General features: G+C 38.9%; 1 protein-coding gene and 1 long non-coding RNA gene across 5 annotated transcripts in view; both read left to right on the forward strand.

Moving 5' to 3' along the window:
- The window catches only part of LOC120471340 (receptor-type tyrosine-protein phosphatase mu), a 231231-nt gene that overhangs the window by 18570 nt on the left and 191646 nt on the right, over nt 1–21015 (forward strand). The gene's annotated exons all lie outside the window — the stretch shown is intronic.
- LOC148981523 (uncharacterized) lies at nt 6067–7218 on the forward strand. Its single transcript, XR_016168603.1, has 2 exons — nt 6067–6524; nt 7056–7218. It is a non-coding gene; the product is annotated as an uncharacterized LOC148981523 (long non-coding RNA).

Raw genomic sequence — 21015 nt, forward strand, 5'->3', positions numbered from 1 at the left:
TTCAGAACACCTTAGTGACTGCATACTGTTGCAGCAACCTGGCAACCACACACAGAACACCCTAGCAACACACTAACAACCATTCAGAAAACCTTAGTGTCCGCATACTGTAATAGCACCCTGGTAACCATGCAAAAAACCCTAGCAACCACGCAGAACACCATAGCAACACACTAGCAACCATTCAGAACACCTTTGTGACTGCATACTGTTGCAGCACCCTGGCAACCACACACAGAACACCCTAGCAACACACTATCAACCATTCAGAAAACCTTAGTGTCCGCATACTGTAATAGCACCCTGGCAACCACGCAAAAAACCCTAGCAACCACGCAGAACACCATAGCAACACACTAACAACCATTCAGAACACCTTAGTGACCGCATACTGTTGCAGCAACCTGGCAACCACACACAGAACACCCTAGCAACACACTAACAACCATTCAGAAAACCTTAGTGTCCGCATACTGTAATAGCACCCTGGTAACCATGCAAAAAACCCTAGCAACCACGCAGAACACCATAGCAACACACTAGCAACCATTCAGAACACCTTTGTGACTGCATACTGTTGCAGCACCCTGGCAACCACACACAGAACACCCTAGCAACACACTATCAACCATTCAGAAAACCTTAGTGTCCGCATACTGTAATAGCACCCTGGCAACCATGCAAAAAACCCTAGCAACCACGCAGAACACCATAGCAACACACTAACAACCATTCAGAACACCTTAGTGACCGCATACTGTTGCAGCAACCTGGCAACCACCCATAACACCCTAGCAACACACTAACAAACATTCAGAAAACCTTAGTGTCTGCATACTGTAATAGCACCCTGGCAACCACGCAAAAAACCCTAGCAACCACGCAGAACAACATAGCAACACACTAGCAACCATTCAGAACACCTTTGTGACCGCATACTGTTGCAGCACCCTGGCAACCACACACAGAACACCCTAGCAACACAGTAACAACCATTCAGAAAACCTTAGTGTCCGCATACTGTAATAGCACCCTGGCAACCATGCAAAAAACCCTAGCAACCACGCAGAACACCATAGCAACACACTAACAACCATTCAGAACACCTTAGTGACCGCATACTGTTGCAGCAACCTGGCAACCACCCATAACACCCTAGCAACACACTAACAAACATTCAGAAAACCTTAGTGTCTGCATACTGTAATAGCACCCTGGCAACCACGCAAAAAACCCTAGCAACCACGCAGAACAACATAGCAACACACTAGCAACCATTCAGAACACCTTAGTGACTGCATACTGTTGCAGCAACCTGGCAACCACACACAGAACACCCTAGCAACACACTAACAACCATTCAGAAAACCTTAGTGTCCGCATACTGTAATAGCACCCTGGTAACCATGCAAAAAACCCTAGCAACCACGCAGAACACCATAGCAACACACTAGCAACCATTCAGAACACCTTTGTGACTGCATACTGTTGCAGCACCCTGGCAACCACACACAGAACACCCTAGCAACACACTAACAACCATTCAGAAAATCTTAGTGTCCGCATACTGTAATAGCACCCTGGCAACCACGCAAAAAGCCCTAGCAACCACGCAGAACAACATAGCAACACACTAGCAACCATTCAGAACACCTTAGTGACTGCATACTGTTGCAGCAACCTGGCAACCACACACAGAACACCCTAGCAACACACTAACAACCATTCAGAAAACCTTAGTGTCCGCATACTGTAATAGCACCCTGGCAACCATGCAAAAAACCCTAGCAACCACGCAGAACACCAGCAACACAGTAGCAACCATTCAGAACACCTTTGTGACTGCATACTGTTGCAGCACCCTGGCAACCACACACAGAACACCCTAGCAACACACTAACAACCATTCAGAAAACCTTAGTGTCCCCATACTGTAATAGCACCCTGGCAACCACGCAAAAAACCCAAACAACCACGCAGAACACCATAGCAACACACTAGTAACCATTCAGGACACCTTAGTGACCGCATACTGTTGCAGCAACCTGGCAACCACCCATAACACCCTAGCAACACACTAACAGCCACCCAGTACACCCTAGAGTAGAACTGGAGTGATTATTAGACTCTTTTTTTTCCAGTCACAGCCAGGACTCTTTGGGACGCCGAAACGTTGCCAATTACAGTGTTTTATAGGACAGAACGAGTCTGTTATCTGTTCCAGGTGCAGTGAGACGTCTTTATGTTTCTTTATTGCTGCTCTCTATGATTTCTTTCATCTCTCAACCCTTATTACAGTAATTACAGTGCCGGCTCACAAAAACGTCAAACACTTCTGTCCTTCTAACGAAAACAGACCCAAAGTTCCCAAGCAGACTCACAATTCATTCAGTTTATGAGCTGAAACTCCACTCACATTCATCTATCGGTACTTCACCTTTCGTTTTCTTCTGCGAAACACCAAAGATGCTGTCGTCCATGAAATGAAAGCGGATAGTGACCATAAAGCATCATAATTTAGGCTTCTTCATAAATTGATACATTGAAACAAGCATTTTCTGTAAAGCTGCTAAATCAGTGTATTTTGAAGAAACTTGACCTGAAGTGGATAGTGACGAGTGCAATTATGATGTGAGAGTACTAAACATGTCTATTTGTAAAATATACAGTAGTCAACCGGGTCAAAAAGTTGTCCAAAGACAAGAACGGTTATTGTTCAAAACTCATGTAGAACTTTGATGAAAGGTTTTGGTCCACTTCAATAGTTGACGACTACTATAGATGAATCCTGCACTGCTCGCAAATCTTATTTTAATATGTTATACTTTTACTGGAGAAGCAAAACGACTAAAGATATTAAGTCTTGTTTAATGAAAAATGTATCAAAGATTTAAAGCAACAACGGATAATAGACTGCCGAAGTTACGACGTCACTCTGTAGGCCAAAACGCGGCAGTGAGTTAGCATTTAACACTTCCGGTTCCCTCGCTCTAAAGCCTATGGGTTTTATGAATGGGTTTCTGCTAAATCGCCTGAAATAAGGTCTGTGGTGAACAAAGCCTCTAAATATTTTCACGTTTTGATTTATGACATAAAACACAGTTATAAACTGCTTGTGTTTTCTAAAAACTTTATGTAGGCTTCAAACATTTTGGATTAACTTGTAAAGATTATCTTGACGTAAGGGTCACAACTCTTTGTTGAACACAGATCTTATTTTTGTGCGATTTTCCAAAAGTCTATGGGGAAAATGCACAGCTTTTCGATCGAGGGAACCCGTGCGACGCTAGCTTCCGAGTTGTCCTACAAAGTGACGTCATCACACCGGCACTCTATTCACCTCAGATCTTGAAATGAAACAAATGGAAACAAGAACGATCAAACTGAGAACAAACAAGTGTTTTTATTTGACAAGGATTGTTTTAGTACTCAGCCTATATATTTGAATTATGTTGGTGATATATTTGATTATGTAGGCTACTTATTCGGTGCCGCGCACTCGCGCGAGACTCCGCCCGAGACTTTTGATTGTTTTTGACGCATCTTGCGTCGCATCTAGTGTGGACAGACAAATATTTGCTGGAATATCGCATCGCGTCTGGGACACGGTGTTAGTAAGTTTGCATGTGTGTGTGTGCAGTTCTGCGGTGTTTTCTCGACGGTCACGGGGGAATCTGCACCAGTTTCAATGTAATGCTGCTGAACGAGAACATATGGAGAGCTTTTTTTAATCTTTAGTTTGTCTTCTATTGTTATAACGCATCGGCCTGAATGACTGCGCTATTAAAAGATCTCACACCTCTCTCTTGACCTGCTTTCCTTTTTTCATTCTCTTATGTCTCTCTTTTGCTCCATCCTTCTCTCTCACCTGCGCTCTGCGAATATAATGATAGAGTGATCTAGTTCACCGGCGAGAGCAGGTCAGGTTTAAACACGCTGTCCACACTGTAATCACACACATCTTTCCTAAGCGAGGAAATGCTGAAATGCGAGTTTTTGCAGGGAGTAATGTCTGCCAATTAATTATCCATCATCACTCCGAAGTATGGGCCTGCTATTGAAGATATCCTTGTGTGAATTGGGACAAAGCCAGTATCTCTCAGTGTCCAAATAATGGGACGCTTGGCACACTTTTTTATTGCCTTTTTACACTATCACATATTTTAGTAATCATCATAAATTCTGTATCATTGAAACTCTGCTCAGAAAGCGTTAAGCTGTTAAAGGGCTCGTGAGGAATAATTTTTCCCTTGATTTTATGAGATCCTCTTGACACCATCTGATGTTTTATTTCTCTCTTTTTTGGGATATAATATTATTAAGTGCCTTCGTTGATGGTTTTAGGGGCTCTGTCATTCACATGGTGTTTTGCTAGTTTCAGCCCAACGCAGTTTTCATTTTACACGTCCTGCTCCTTAAATAGCAGATGCTCCATCCTAGTCCATGAGCTGCGAGTCTGAGGAACTGAAATACACCGTTCAGTTTTTCCGTTTGCAGATTCATCTGATTGGTTTATTGCAGGTTAGCCCAGAACTATCGGACGACCATGCGCCAGGAGCGCCGATCATTTTCCGTCATTAAACTAGCAAGCGTCCCAGACAGCAAACTGACATTGAATCAACGTGGAAACGACGTCTCTCATGACATCGAAACAACGTTGATTTTGCTCATCGAATTAACGTTGAAACAACGTCAGACGCGGCATTCTTCAAAGCTAAATGAAAATCGAAAATTGGTTTGCTTTCATAACGTTGAAACAACGTTGATTTCAAGTTGATTTTCCGCTAGTTTTGAAAGAATGACGCGTCTGACGTTGGTTCAACGTTAATTCGATGAGCAAAACAATGTCAGATCAACGTTGTTTCGATGTCATATTTCCACGTTGATTCAATGTCAGCTATCTGGGGTGGATTCGGACGTGTCTTAAGTGCACTTACAATGCGCTTAGATCCTTAAAATAGGGCCTTTTATCTCTGAAGAATCTTGTCTGGGATGTAAAAGTGCTTCATATATCCCAAAATGCGGTAAGCACGTGACATCCGGCTAACTCCTGCAGCCTTTCTGCCCTAAAATCAAACGCTTCTTTCCCTGTGAACTTGCCTCAGCTTTTCATATGCGTTTCGGCAGGCAATTTTCCCCCACAACAAAGAGGGTCAGTATCAGCGGCACACTTTCCCATTCCCGTTTCCCGCCAGAATGATCTGGAATCGAGGAAAGCCATTTTATAAAGGGGCCGCTAATCACCGTAAGGAGCTTTTGCATATAGTCATAAAGAAGAGCAGATAAGACACACACAACCTTATCTGCAATAATACTCTCACACACTACTGAACACTTACAATTGCATCGCACGCTGGATTAGCCTCGCGCGGGGAAAAGCGCGCGCTAGCGGATCCTGCACGCGCGCGGGGTTTATTAGCTCTGCTCGTTATGTGTTACGCTTTGTAAAAACATTTATCATGCCTAACAAGTTGTTTATGTTAGCGAGGAGAACATTATATTGTCTCAAACACATTAACTACGCTCCGTCACCCGATGATTCATTTTTATGTTTTTTGGTGATGTAAACAGCTCATTTTGAGTGCAAAATATGATTTTCCTATACTTGGTTTCCTTTGCAAATGTCTAATAGAAGTTATTTTATACTTGTAAAGTAAATGTGAGAGAGTGAAGAGAGTTTGAGCTTAAAACAAAAGCCAGTGGAGTCAGAAAAATAATGTCGTTTTCTCTTTGAATTACGTTTATTTTGGCAGATTTTCATTCTTGCTTTAAGCACAAACTCGTTCATTTTCATATATTTTCCAGACTTAATATCTCCAGTCATATTTCTCCTCCAGTAAATGTATCTTAATTTGAGAATATTTGTGATGAACACACAGTTTTGTTATTTAGTATTTGTGATCTAAACCACCTGAAAATAACACGCGTTTCTCTGGGAAATGTTAATAAAGAAATGCACGTGAAAGCGACTCTTCCTCCATCCATTGTGCGTGTTCTGGTCCGGAAACATTTGATTCGAAATGTGAAATGGAAATATTCCCAAGGTACTGTACAGAGACAACATGGCTGCGTTCCAAACCGCATACTTCCCTACTATTTAGTATGGGAAAAAGAGTAGGCGAGCAAAAAAGTATGAATGAATCCAAAAGAGTAGGCGAGAATTACCTGGGTGACGTAGCAATTGTCGCGAGATTCGGACTTAAGTGCGTTCCAATATGCCTACTTTCCTACTATATAGTAGGCGAAAACAGTACGTGAAGGAAGCAGTACGTTCCAAACATCAGTTTTCATAAAAAGAGTAGGCGAGAAGTTCCCGGATGGCTTACTGCTTCCGCCCAGATTTTTGAGTGCTTTTCCACGGCTACTCATGATACTCATCTATCCCAGGAGGCCACGCGAGAGGATACGTCAATGCACATAGCTTGCAAACTGCCAATAAAAATCACAGAAGAAGAAGAAGAAGAAGAAGAGAGGATACGTCAATATCAACATCGCGGAGATAAGCGACGCGGGGGTTTTCAAATGTGAGTAAATACGGTTTAAATCGTATGTGTTAAACTACTATAGAGTAAACGTTTTAACTGTTGAACGTCTAAAGGAGTTAGACAGTATAGTATAGTTGTGATTTTGCTGTAAACACATGTTTTATTATGTATTGATAACAGGGGAGCTCCAGTAACCGTAAAGTTACGTTTCCAACGTGTATTTACATAACCATACATCTTAAAAACGCTTATTTAAAATGTCTATTTACATCAGGAAGGAAAATATTGTATAAGTATTGCAGGTGAGCACATCCCAACATGAAAAATACATGTGTGTGCTATTATGTAGGATAATTCACTGTTGTCAACACTGCTTACATTAGACAAATTATGTGCTGTGAATAAAAACATATATAAAGTAACTAAACATGATATATATTTAATTTGTCCCTTATTGGTGTTGATATATTGAGGAACATTTAAGTTGGATTAAAAGTGAGTTAACACATCAACCTCAACATGTAAATGCAGTGTTGAGCTCGTAATGTGAATCTTGTCTGTATGTTACAGGGACAGGAGAACACGCGTGTGTTTATCCAGTGGAGAGAGGCTCATGATGCTGAATGCTGTCATCAAAGAATGGGAACCGCTGTGTTGAGTCGGCAGTAGGGTTTGGGGTTCAGTGCCTGTAAATACATGCTTGTAGTTTGAATAAAGCTGTTTCATGTGTTGACTTGTATATGCATTTGTTTATTGTGATGGTTACTTTTATTTACTTTTATTTGTTCTTTTACTCATTTATTCATGTTTCTTATTGTTGTCAGTATATAAAATGTAATTAATTTATGCATTAATTCATCGATTGACTGACAATTGAGATGTTTCACTGCATTTAGCAATATAAATGAATTCATGCATTACTGTCATATTACAAAACAAATGACATTTTGCTTGTTTTATTAAATTATATTTTTAGTATATAAAAAGTTATATAAGTATTGGTCAGCATTTAATATTATTATTTTGTTTAAGTTTTGGGGTGGGCTAACAATGAAATTCATTCTGAGGTAATATTAATTTTTAAGCAGTGATACTTACATTTTTGGAGTATAAAATCAACAGTTTTCTCCAAAAGAGATCTTCAAGCAGCTGCCCGTCTCCTTTGTGCAGACATTACAAGCGCTGTTCTAGGTTGTGCTGTCAAGTTACTGATGTTATGAAGTGTTAGAGCACCTGTCGCTCATATAATTTAAACTTATTAATATGCAAGATCATGGAAAGATACTATAGTTTATGTAACAATCATAGTGACAAAACAGAAAATATAAAGATCATTGGTTTGTGTACATCATAATATGACATAAAATTATATTTATACACAGGAAATAAGAACAATAAAAAAGGCTAAATATCTTCATTATAGTTCTTCATAATACATAAAAAAAGTTGTTGTTATATCTGAGGGATGAAACGAGGTAAATTCATGAAGAAAAAGAGGAAAACTTAAAGGAGAAACTTTTTGGGTATAAAATAAAGAAATTAACAACATAATCAAGAGATGATGATTTTGGGGTTTCTTAATAAAAAAAAAGTATCGTTAGAATAACACTGTTGGTCAGTAGGGTTTAAAATATAACAACTTAAATCAACCCTAAATGTATTCACAAAATAAATAGGCAGCTGTTTCTTCAACAATACCACAACAAAATGAGCAAGTTTCATCAATATCAAGATATTTATAGGTAGATTAATTAAACGTATCGTTCATATTTTTTTTAATTGCATGAAGGTGTTGCGCTTGTGATAACGCGTAGTAGGTCACATGATAACGTCAACATGGCAGATGTCCGGTTCGCATTCATACTCAACGAGATTTGGCTATAAAGTACCTACTCTTTTAGCGCTCGATGAGTAAGTACTTATTGAAATTAAGTACCTACTCATTGAGTATGCGGTTTGGAACGCAGCCCATATCTCATAATGACTTCATGGATGGCATCCCGTTTTAATGTGGCGTATATCTGAATTGGCGAGTGAAACGTTGATATTTTAAGCTTAATTAATGTTACGGGTGAGTTGCTCCAGTTCTGTCAGTCCACGAACCCAGGAGGAATATTATCATGGGCCGTTAATAAGTTTGTGTCTTTAATTCTCTCTCTCTTTGAGTCAGTGTGTAGAATAGATGCAGAATATGTTTAATCTGCGTGCCGTTTGCGGTGGGCGTATAGTGGATTAGCATTGGGTTTTCATTGGCAGCGGCTCTTCTGGGAGACTTCATGTTCAACATCAACCCTGTGGCCTATTTTATGTGTTTTCTGTGGAAAGGAGATGCTCATCGCTTCTTCTGTGCGTGGAGATGTCGAGGATGAGAGACTCTTTGACCTGGAGATCAAACCCAATAAACGAATCGATCGCAATACGCCTCGCCGATTTACTGTTCAGTGTTTTCCGACCAATACTCTAAAAGTGTGGTGTTTATTTATGTAACTTTATCATTTATTCGACTTTATTTAACTTCATTTTTTTACTTTAATTTACTTGTTTTATTATATTTAACTATATTATTTTTATATTATTTTAATGAATTGATTTATTGTATTATCATTTATTTTATTTTATTCAATTTGTCATCCGAATACTTGAAATTGTATTTTACTGTATTTATTTATGCAACTTTTTAATTTTATCACTTTATCGCTTATTTATTTATTTTAAATTAATGTATTTATTTAATTTTGTTTTCATCCAAATACCTGCAACTTTTTTTTATTTTATTCAATTTCTCATCCAAATTGTATTTTACTGTAGGCCTATTTATTTTGCGTATGCAACTTTATTTAATTTGATCACTTTATCGCATATTTATTTATTTATTTATTTATTTATTTATTTATTTATTTATTTATTTATCTATTTAAATTAATGCATTTATTTTATTTTCATCCAAATACCAGAAACTTTATTTTATTATATTTAACTTTTCATCCAAATACTTAACTTTATTTTACTTTATTTATGTAATTATATTTAGACTTCACTTAAATTATTAATTAATTATTAATTAATAATTTTTATTAATTATTATTAAATTAATTATGAATTAATTCACTTAAATTATCACTTAAATTATTAATTTATTTATTTTGATAGATGTATTTTTTTAAACTTTTCATCAAATATTTGAAATTATTTGAAATGATGAAAAAGCTGTAGTGTTCATTTTCAATTTTAATACAGTAAAAAATTGCATTCTTCTTCATCTTCTTCTTCTTCTTATTATTATTATTATTATTATTATTTGCATTCATTTTTAATCTAGGTGACTAAGAATTTCTCCTATCATTTAAACTGGATGAAATTATTTCGCTGATTTAGATTAAACATGTACACAAAGTGCAATAAACTTAGAATCTATAACATAATATGACACAGATAGTCGTATAAAATGCATTGTTGTTTTAGACATTGAGGTTTAAATCTAATTTCTGTTCATAATGTGAATAAGTGCACTGGAAGTGAAGAACGATGATAATCAGGATCAGACTCTCGCACCGAGCATGTGGATATAATGTGAATGCACACACTGTACACACACACACACACTTGACAGCTCTAATCATGTGTGCGATGGATGATCTCCAGTCCGAGAGGACGACCCGAATCACAGCTTAGTGTAGAAATCATCAGTCGCTGATTAATAACATCTGATCAAACACACTCGCTCATGACACACACAGATGAACGCTAGGCTGGTGTTTGTTTCGGTATTTATTTATTTAAGTTCAGATTTTTAAGGCGTCCACTGGTGGTTGTGTTTGGTTGTTTATTTATTTGGGATGTTTATTTATTTATTTATTTTTTACATTTATTTATTACACTTTTTTACTTCAATGCTTTGTTTAATTTTTATTAATCGTTTCATCATTTTATTCATATTTTCATCCAAAATACTTAAATTAACAAATGAAAAAGTTGAGCGTAAAAGTTGAAAACATTTAAAAACAGTAAAAATTGATACTGACTTTATCACTTTATCAATATTTATTTCATAAATGTATATTGTTTTACAGTGTGTGAGTGTGTGTGGTCCTGGAAAACTATGTTATGAGGACGAATTTTGACCAAAAAATGTCCTGACAAGGATTTTGGAAATTGCCTCTTTATGGGAGATTTTTGGGTCAGTTAGTGTGTGTGTGTGTGTGTGTTGGGTTGGTTTAGGGGCCGGGGTGTGTGTGTGTGTGTGTGTGTGTGTTGAGCAGGTTTAGGGGTCGGGTTAGCAGTTTTGTGATTTACTGCTATCAAGTGAATCGCTTCAGGAACAAGAACTGAAGTGGGCGGGGCTTGATTGTGCCTGTGAGGAATTGATTGGACGGTTGTGGTTTGCTATTGGCTGATCTCATGTGAGTGACAGGTTATAGCCCCGCCCACATCATCAGAGAAGAGAGAGATGCTGAAGAGGAACTGATTCTGCTTCTCTTCATAGTTCTGGTCTCAGTGGGAATGAGTCTTCGGTCCAGTGTGAGTGTGTGCTCCTGAGACGAGCGCTCTCTGTTCCTGCGGCCAAACGGGTGAACCAGCTGTTTAACTGAGGCTGATGGGAGGAGACAGGGAACACATGTGTACATCACACACACACACACACACTCAAAGGGCATGCGTCCGACACCTCGCTCAGGCTCTCACTGCCATTTAAAAACAGCTGGTGCCTCGTTCCAATGACATTTCACACACACACACACACTCACACACACACACACACCCCCAGCATGCAGTGTCACATTCACACTGCCTTTAGCACTAAAGCTGAAATGTTGGTGAGAGACCATTTATGTGTGTGTGTTTGATAAATTTTATGGTAATTAGACCATATTGTGCCTTTTACAGAGTCTCAGTAGTTTCAGGCGCTCCTAGATCATGTTTTCCTGCTTGAATGTTGATTATTCTCCTCATATTCTCTATTGTTGCGGCTCCTCTCTTCCCAGTCTGTCAGTAACGCTCTGTTCACTTCCTGTCTCTATGAAGCCCCTCCTCCTGAAAGCACACTGCGCTCTGATTGGTCGGCTGGAGCGGTGTGTTGTGATTAGTCGAGCGCTGAGTGTGTTTGGGAAATGTCCCGCCCCTTTCCATAACCGGCAGTTTAACACACTACTAACTAACTCAACCAGGCCCCGCCCCTTTATTCTGCGCATTAATTATTATAATGAGGAATATTGAGGCGTGTTCGTTCCGGGAGAAACTCGAGATACAATGGAGGCGTTTCAGGAGTCACTGATATAGAGGAGAACTGGAGCTTTACATGATCAAACATCTCACACACACACACACACACACACACACACTGATGAGGAAAAACACAAAAGCGCCTCTTTATATGAATGGCTGTTTACATCTTAAACTCTGTTGAGCTCAGTGTCTCCTGGGGGAAAGACCTTGTGTCAACAGTGTGGAATAATTAATAATTAATAACTACTTTGTAGTGTGTGTGTGTGTGTGTGTGTGTGTGTGTCTGTCTCCAGGCCACTGTAAGATTGAGAGCAGTATTGTAAGATCGCTCCTCCATCATCTTGTCACGTAATCATGTTTACTCTCTAATAAATATCGTTAGCGCCGATCTCTTGATTAGGAGTGTGTGAACGCCGACATCTATCCTTACGTCGATTCGCAGTCGAGCCTCATGTCAGAGTGTTGGCATTCAGATAAATCCCTATACTGGATAAAATAACCTTTTTAAACATTTGTTGAATGTTGAATCTATAGATCATTTGACAGGACAAGAAAACAAAAATGCATAATATAAAAAATATGTGTATTTTATTGTAATCACACAGACTAGTTTCACGATCTTGTCACAATGCATTCTGGGACTGTGATCTGGAGTATTTGGTGAAGAGTGTGTCTGATCTCCCCACACACACACACACACACACACACACACACACACGCGCATGTGAAATGGTCCGATCCCAGGTGTCTCTCTCTGAACACAGGCTCTGTTCGTCTCACTCTCTCTCTCTCTCTCTCTCTCTCTCTCTGTGTGTGTGTGTGTGTGTGTGTGTGCCAGCGGAAGCTCCATTGCCAGGGCCTCGGGAACGAACGCCAATCCCCAACATGCAGATTATTCTAATAGTAGATTGCGCTTCCAGAAGCTGCGGCGCGCTGGCGTAATGAATGCCGAGCCTTGTGGGCCTCCAACATAAAGCCGTGTTTGCTGTTCCTATGAATTATTCAAACACGCCTCAAGGCTGCGGATCATCCAGGCAACAGCTAAGAAAATTAGCCACCAATTAGTGTTTATTTACAGCCAGAGTGTTGCCTTCGTTCTCCACCGCGGTTCCAGGCGCTCGCTCGACCTTCGAGTTCAGTCGAAAGCCTCATTTACTCACACTCAGATCAGCTTCCCTTAAATTAAGATTATTTTTCTGACCCCATTGAAAGATGTTTGTTGTTGTAAACAACAAAACTCGTTTCATTTTGATACGTTTTTGGCTCAATATCTTCAGTGATTTTGCTTCTTCTCCAGTAAATCTTGATTTAAGTGTGTTTAGATATTAAACAAAAATCGAGAGAAAAACATGTGTAACACACTCCCTTACAGCCGACACGAACACATCATCACTGCAGCGCTCAGTTCAATAACACACATTTACACACAATATTATCAGATTCTTTGTCTATTTTTGCTCCATTAACGAAGGTCCAAACGAAGCCACAGAATCCGAATGAAACAGAGTTTCTACGAGCAACACAGAACTGAATCACTCAGTGTTGAACGACTCAGTCGAGCGAATCATACAACGACTCAGTGGAGCGATTCATACAAGGACTCAGTCGAGCGAATCATACAAGGACTCAGTCGAGCGAATCATACAACGACTCAGTCTATGTATCTTATTGTATTTTTTTTCTTTTATGTATGTTTGTATGTATTGCTTTAATGTTTAAAAAAAAATCTATAAAAAAAATCATACAACGACTCAGTCGAGCGAATCATACAACGAACGACTCAATCGAGCGAATCATACAACGACTCAGTCGAGCGAATCATACAACGACTTAGTCGAGCGAATCATACAACGACTCAGTCGAGCGAATCATACAGCGACTCAATCGAGCGAGTCATACAACGACTCAGTCGACCGAATCATACAACGACTCATTCGAGCGAATCATGCAACGAGTCAGTCGAGCGAATCATACAACGACTCAGTCGACCGAATCATACAACGACTCAGTAAAGTGAATCATACAACGACTCAGTCGAGCGAATCATACAACGACTCAGTCAAGTGAATCATACAACGACTCAGTCGAGCTAATCATACAACGACTCAGTCGCACGAATCATACAACGACTCAGTCGCGCGAATCATACAACGACTCAGTCGAGCAAATCATACAACGACTTAGTCGAGTGAATCACACAACGACTCAGTCGACCGAGTCATACAACGACTCAGTCAAGTGAATCATACAACGACTCAGTCGAGCGAATCATACAACGACTCAGTCAAGCGAATCATACAACGACTCAGTCGAGCGAATCATGCAACGACTCAGTCGAGCGGATCATGCAACGACTCAGTCGAGCGAATCATACAACGACTCAGTCGAGCAAATCATACAACGACTCAGTCGCGCGAATCATACAACGACTCAGTCGAGCAAATCATACAACGACTTAGTCGAGTGAATCACACAACGACTCAGTCGACCGAGTCATACAACGACTCAGTCAAGTGAATCATACAACGACTCAGTCGAGCGAATCATACAACGACTCAGTCAAGTGAATCATACAACGACTCAGTCGAGCGAATCATGCAACGACTCAGTCGAGCGGATCATGCAACGACTCAGTCGAGCGAATCATACAACGACTCAGTCGAGCAAATCATACAACGACTCATACAATGACTTAGTCGAGCGAATCATACAACAACTCAGTCGAGCAAATCATAGAACGACTCATACAACGACTCAGTCGAGCGAATCATGCAACGACTCAGTCGAGCAAATCATACAACGACTCATACAATGACACAGTCGAGTGAATCATACAACGACTTAGTCGAGCGAATCATACAACAACTCAGTCGAGCGAATCATACAAGGACAACGACTCAGTCGAGCGAATCACACAACGACTCAGTCGAGCGAATCATACAACGACTTCTTCTCCAGTAAATGTCTCTGGATTTATGAATGTTTAGATGTTAGTGCTGGAAAACTTATATTTCATGTCTATTTCTTATAATACAGTATGAGCTTAGAGGACTTTATATATAATGCACGAGAACACTGTAGAAAATAAATCAGTGAAATTTATGATAAAAGATGGCGGAAGATTCCTTTAAAATGGAAGAAACTGATAAAGAAACGACATGTGGAAGCATTTGGGATCATAAATTACTGTCAAACTTCATTTTTTTTCCTCTGGAAACTCAAATGTTACATAAAATGTCCCATTAGATTTATTACCGTTTTTCATCATATACCGTTAACTGATGCTTTACTGTAGAAAACCGGCAAGTGCTCCAGTAGATCGTTTAAAGTTTCACAGATTTTGACTGAATGTCATTTTTGGGTGGAAGATTCCTTTGAAATGGAAGAAACTGGAAAAGATGAGAAGGCATTTGGAATCAGGTGTGTGTGTGTGTGTGTGTGGACCAGATCAGATCAGCCACTAAATGATAGTTGACTGAAGGGATCTGACGGTAGTTTGATGTTTCTTCAGAGAGGAACGTCCTGATCCCTAACGCCAGCGTCTGATCCCTGTTTGTTCCCTGCCGCTCCGCTGTGTGTGTGTGTGTGTGTGTGTGTTTCATGTTGTGATGTTGGTATCCTTTACTTCATGCCAAGAAGGAACATTTCACCGCAGGCGGGATCCGTACGGCTCGCATCAGCCGAGCGCCGGGACGCTCACTCTTCAGGTGTCCGCATCGACCACAATCTTACACACTCCTCCTCAGTGTGTCTGTCTCCTTTACAACACACACATCTAAACATCCTTATCAAGATTCAAAAAGACTTTATAAAGAGAGACAGTCACTGAATCTGAAAGTTATAGCAGAATAAGTCATATTAGTTTGGTAAAATGTCTTTATACACGGAAAAACTTGAACTTAAATTTCACAAATAATTACAAAGAAATGGCGAGTTAGTTTTGAAGTGAACGACTGAAATGGTATTTTTATTCTGCAATAATCTTTGAGTTTCCAGAGGGAAAAAAAAATGAGGTTTGACATTAATTTATGATCCCAAATGCTTCCACATGTCGTTTCTTTTTCAGTTTCTTCCATTTTAAAGGAATCTTCCGCCATCTTTTATCATAAATTTCACTGATTTATTTTCTACAGTGTTCTCGTGCATTATATATAAAGTCCTCTAAGCTCATACTGTATTATAAGAAATAGACACAAAATATAAGTTTTCCAGCACTAACATCTAAACATTCATAAATCCAGAGACATTTACTGGAGAAGAAGAACAACGACTTTATAAAGACAGTCACTGAATTCGGAAGTCATTTTAGTTTGGTAATACGATACGTCACTAAAGAAACTTTGATCCATTGGAAGCAAAGTCAGTTTTGAAGTGAACGACTGAAATTTTTATTCTGCAATAATCTTTTAAAAGTGAGTCATTGTATGATTCACTCGACTGAGTCGTTGTATGATTCACTCGACTGAGTCGTTGTATGATTCGCTCGACTGAGTCGTACGATTCGCTCGGTTGAGTCGTTGTATGATTTGCTCGACTGAGTCGTTGTATGATTCGCTCGACTGAGTCGTATGATTTGCTTGACTGAGTCGTATGATTCGCTTGACTGAGTCTTTGTATGATTCGCTCGACTAAGTCGTTGTATGATTCGCTCGACTGAGTCGTTCAACACTGAGTGATTCAGTTCTGTGTTGCTCGTAGAAACTCTGGTTCATTCGGATTCTGTGGCTTCGTTTGGAACTTCGTTAATGGAGCAAAAATAGACAAAGAAACGATAATATTGTGTGTAAATGTGTGTTATTGAACTGAGCGCTGCAGTGATGATGTGTTTGTGTCGGCTGTAAGGGAGTGTGTTACACTGCACAATATAGCATGTTTTTCTCTCGATTTCTGTCTTCGACATCATCAACAATGAGCTTCAACAACTCTTTATTCAGTTTTTATTTAATAATATTTTCTTGAAAGGTCGAGTATGAATACTTTGCAAGAGCAGATTATAAACTTTGAAAGCAACTAGTCAGTTGACAGGTTTGTGTTCGGCGTGATGACGTTAAATGTCAATCGTTTAACATAATTCGTTTCGGTGTTGATTCACTTCAGTTTAATAATAAAATTGTCAGTTGGAAAGATCCTTAATTATGAATTATATTTAATCTGTAAAGCAACTCTAAAATGAAAAGTGTCATTATTCAAATCAATTCAGTTCAGCTCAATAAATCTAAACGATTCAATTCAAATTTCATCAATTATGAAACGAATCAATTATGAACCAAGTTCAATTTCAGTTGTAAAGCAGCTCTAAAAGGACAATAGATTCATTAATCAATAATTCAGTTCAGTGTCAATATAGTTAAGCTCAATAGCTCTTAATGATTCAATTCAAATTTCATCAATTATGAAAGGAATCAATTATGAACCAAGTTCAATTTCAGCTGTAAAGCACATCTAAAAGGACAATAGAGTCATTAATCAATAATTCAGTTCAGTGTCGATTCAGTTCAGCTCAATAACTCTCAAAGATTCAATTTCATCAATTATGAAAGGAATCAATTATGAAACAAGTTCAATTTCAGTTGTAAAGCAGCTCTAAAAGTACAATAGATTCATTAATCAATAATTCAGTTCAGTGTCGATTCAGTTCAGCTCAATAGCTCTTAATGATTCAATTCAAATTTCATCAATTATGAAATGAATCAATTATGAACCAAGTTCAATTTCAGCTGTAAAGCAGCTCTAAAAGGACAATAGAGTCATTAATCAATAATTCAGTTCATTGTCGATTCAGTTCAGCTCAATAACTCTTAATGATTCAATTCAAATTTCATCAATTATGAAATGAATCAATTATGAACTAAGTTCAATTTCAGCTGTAAAGCAGCTCTAAAAGGACAATAGAGTCATTAATGAATAATTCAATTCAGTGTCGATTCAGTTCAGCTCAATAACTCTTAATGATTCAATTCAAATTTCATCAATTATGAAAAGAATCAATTATGAACCAAGTTCAATTTCAGCTGTAAAGCAATTCTAAAAGGACAATAGAGTCATTAATCAATAATTCAGTTCAGTGTCGATTCAGTTCAGCTCAATAACTGTCAATGATTCAATTTCATCAATTATGAAACGAATCAATTATGAAACAAGTTCAATTTCAGATGTAAAGCAGCTCTAAAAGGACAATAGAGTCATTAATCAATAATTCAGTTCAGTGTTGATTCAATTCATATTAATAACTCTCAATGATTGAATTCAAATTTCATCAATTATGAAAAGAATCAATTATGAACCAAGTTCAATTTCAGCTGTAAAGCAGCTCTAAAAGGACAATAGAGTCATTAATCAATAATTCAGTTCAGTGTCGATTCAGTTAAGCTCAATAACTCTTAATGATTCAATTCAAATTTCATCAATTATGAAAAGAATCAATTATAAAAACAAGTTCAATTTCAGCTGTAAAGCAGCTCTAAAAGGACAATAGAGTCATTAATCAATAATTCAGTTCAGTGTCGATTCAATTCATCTTAATAACTCATGATTCAATTCAAATTTCATCAATTATGAACCAAGTTCAATTTCATCTGTAAAGCAGCTCTAAAATGAAAAGTGTCATTATTCAGATTAATTCAGTAAATGTTGCAAAGTTCATCAATTATTATATGAATCAATTCTAAAACATTATTCAGTTCAGCTCAATAACTATGTAACGTTAATCAATTATGAAACAAACTGAATTGAATCTCTACAGAAGACTCTCGTCCGATAGTATCAGTGCTGTCAAATCAATAATCCCACTGAATATGAATTATTGTAAACCCATAAAGCACAGATAACGTGGGAGAAATTCAACACGGTGTACAAAGAGAGTGTGTGTCTCTATGGAAATGGCAAATAATTGTCTTGCACGTTCACTTTCATACACAGTTGGTTTATTTGGACGAATGTGTCGCCGGAAGAGCTGAAATCTGCACCGGCGCGACAGCGAACGCCTTTTATTTCCAAGGCTTCGGTCTGGCTTTGTGTTCGCCTGACTGATAAGTTGTCCTGACCGATTGAATTAGTCTTTCTGCTGTGATGCTCTCTCTCTCTCTCTCTCTCTCTCTCTCTCTGTGTCGCACGCCCCATTCAGGAGAATGTCAGTCAGCCGTTGTGTGTGTGTGGATGAATAGAGGCGAGAGAATAGAGGCCATTGCTGGATTCTGGCGACCGTCGCCACGTCTCTCTCTTTTGTTTGACCTCTCTCTCGCCCTCGTTCATCCTTCAGGTAAACAGCTTTGAATACGCCGACGTCATCCGCACCCGTCTCCCAATCCTCCAGCCAATTAAATGATAAGGCGTTCGGGAGGGTCCAAAAGCCTCCCAGATTCCCATTAAACGGTGAGTGGCGGCGTTGGGATTAACAAAGCGATCGGTGCTGTTAAACTCGGGTTCACGGGTGACAGGACGGCCTGGATCGATCAGACGCGCGCCGGACCACAATGCATCAGTAAACCACCGTGGCAGGTTTCCCAGACACACAATACACTTTGTGTGCAGCCTGAAAGGGATTTTTAATGAAAATTCACGGATCGTAGCCTGATATTACGCTTCTGATCGGTTCTTGACATTTGAGAACGTCTGTCAGTCGGTCGGATTTATTTATAGAACGAGTGAACATACAACACACACATTCAAATTTATTCATTTAGCAGACGCTTTTATCCAAATGACTTAAAGGAGTAGTTCACTTTAAAAAAAAACGTTTGCTGATAATTTACTCGCCCCCGTGTCATCCAAGATGTCCAAGTCTTTCTTTCTTCAGTCGGAAAGAAATTAAGGTTTTTGATGAAAACGGTTTTTGATTGAACCGGGTCCAAACGATTCAAGATCCAAAAGACAGTTTCAGTGCAAACTGTTCAAAGGGCTTTAAACGATTCCAGACGATGAATAAGGGTCTTATCAAGCGAAACGATCACTCGTTTAATAAATAAATAACAAAGTTTAAGTTTTATAAGCTCAAATGTTCGCCTTGCTCTGTTCTGTGTGACTCTCCTGTTCGAACTCGTTTATCAAAATGAACAAATCGTTTCCCGAGTCAATTCGTTCATTTTGTTCGTTGAATGAACCAAATGACACGAAAAAAGATTTCGAACAGGAGAGTCACGAACGCGCATCACAGAACAGAGCATTTATAAAACTTAAACTTTGTTATTTATTTATTAAATGAGCGATCGTTTCGCATGATAAGACCCTTATTCATCGTCTGGAATCATTTAAAGCCCTTTGAACAGTTTGCACTGAAACTGTCTTTTGGACCTTGAACCGTTTGGACCCCATTGAAGTCCATTATATGGAGAAAATCCTGGAATGTTTTCATCAAAAACCTTAATTTCTTTTCGACTGAAGAAAGAAAGACATGGACATCTTGGATGACACGGGGGCGAGTAAATTATCAGCAAAATTTAAAAAAAAAAAAGTGAACTACTCCTTTAAGCACAAATTTTTGTTTTGTGTTTTCTGTACAGTACAGGAGTCGAAACTTCGTGTATGACAGACTCCAGTGAGATACACGGCATAGATATAGTAGAGAGACAGACTTCAGACTAAATCTAAATCAGACCGCTGCACAAAGCACTGAAGACTCTGACTACACTGCAATGCATTCTGGGTAAAATAAGACACTTTCCAAAACAAGAAACATGGCGCATGGAGTAAGCGCATTCACCCGCTCGGTGCAGTTTACCCCAGCCGGAGGTGTGTGTGTGTGTGTGTGTTGGAGGAGTGTAACAGTCACAAGGACACTTTACTGGGGAGATTTAGCGAAGATTGCAGAAACAAGACAAGATGTTTCATTTGGAAAAGATTGCTCAACAGTTAACAGCGTTAATCCGACCGTTAAAGACGTACAGAAGATACAAAAACATACAAGATGCCAAAAAAGAAGGAAATGATGAGCTATTCCCCCTTTTCTCTCGGCTGTCTGTAGTGGATCTGGTTGTTGCTGCTGGTTGCCACGGTAACTGAGTCTTAGACCCGAGTTAGCCTGTGTTGGTCTAAATGAAGTCCGTCTTTTTTTTTGTGAGCACAAGACTAGTCTGACACTATAGACCGGTCTGTGTGAACTCGGCCCGTGTCTCTGGGTCATCAAAATGCCTTCATTTTCATAGTATTCTTTACCTGATAAAAGCAGAGCAGAGTCAGAAGCCCTGGTTTCCAACATATGTGTGGAGATTGCCAGCTAAAGGTCCCAGTTTAGAGGCAACAACCTGTGGAAGCAGACGAGCCAAAAATGCAGACTTCTGTTTTATTTTATTCTGCTTTTTTTTGATTGTTA

This window comes from Pimephales promelas, chromosome 5 (assembly GCF_988280905.1).
Source record: "Pimephales promelas chromosome 5, fPimPro1.hap1.1, whole genome shotgun sequence".
NCBI classification, from domain to species: Eukaryota; Metazoa; Chordata; class Actinopteri; order Cypriniformes; family Leuciscidae; genus Pimephales; species Pimephales promelas.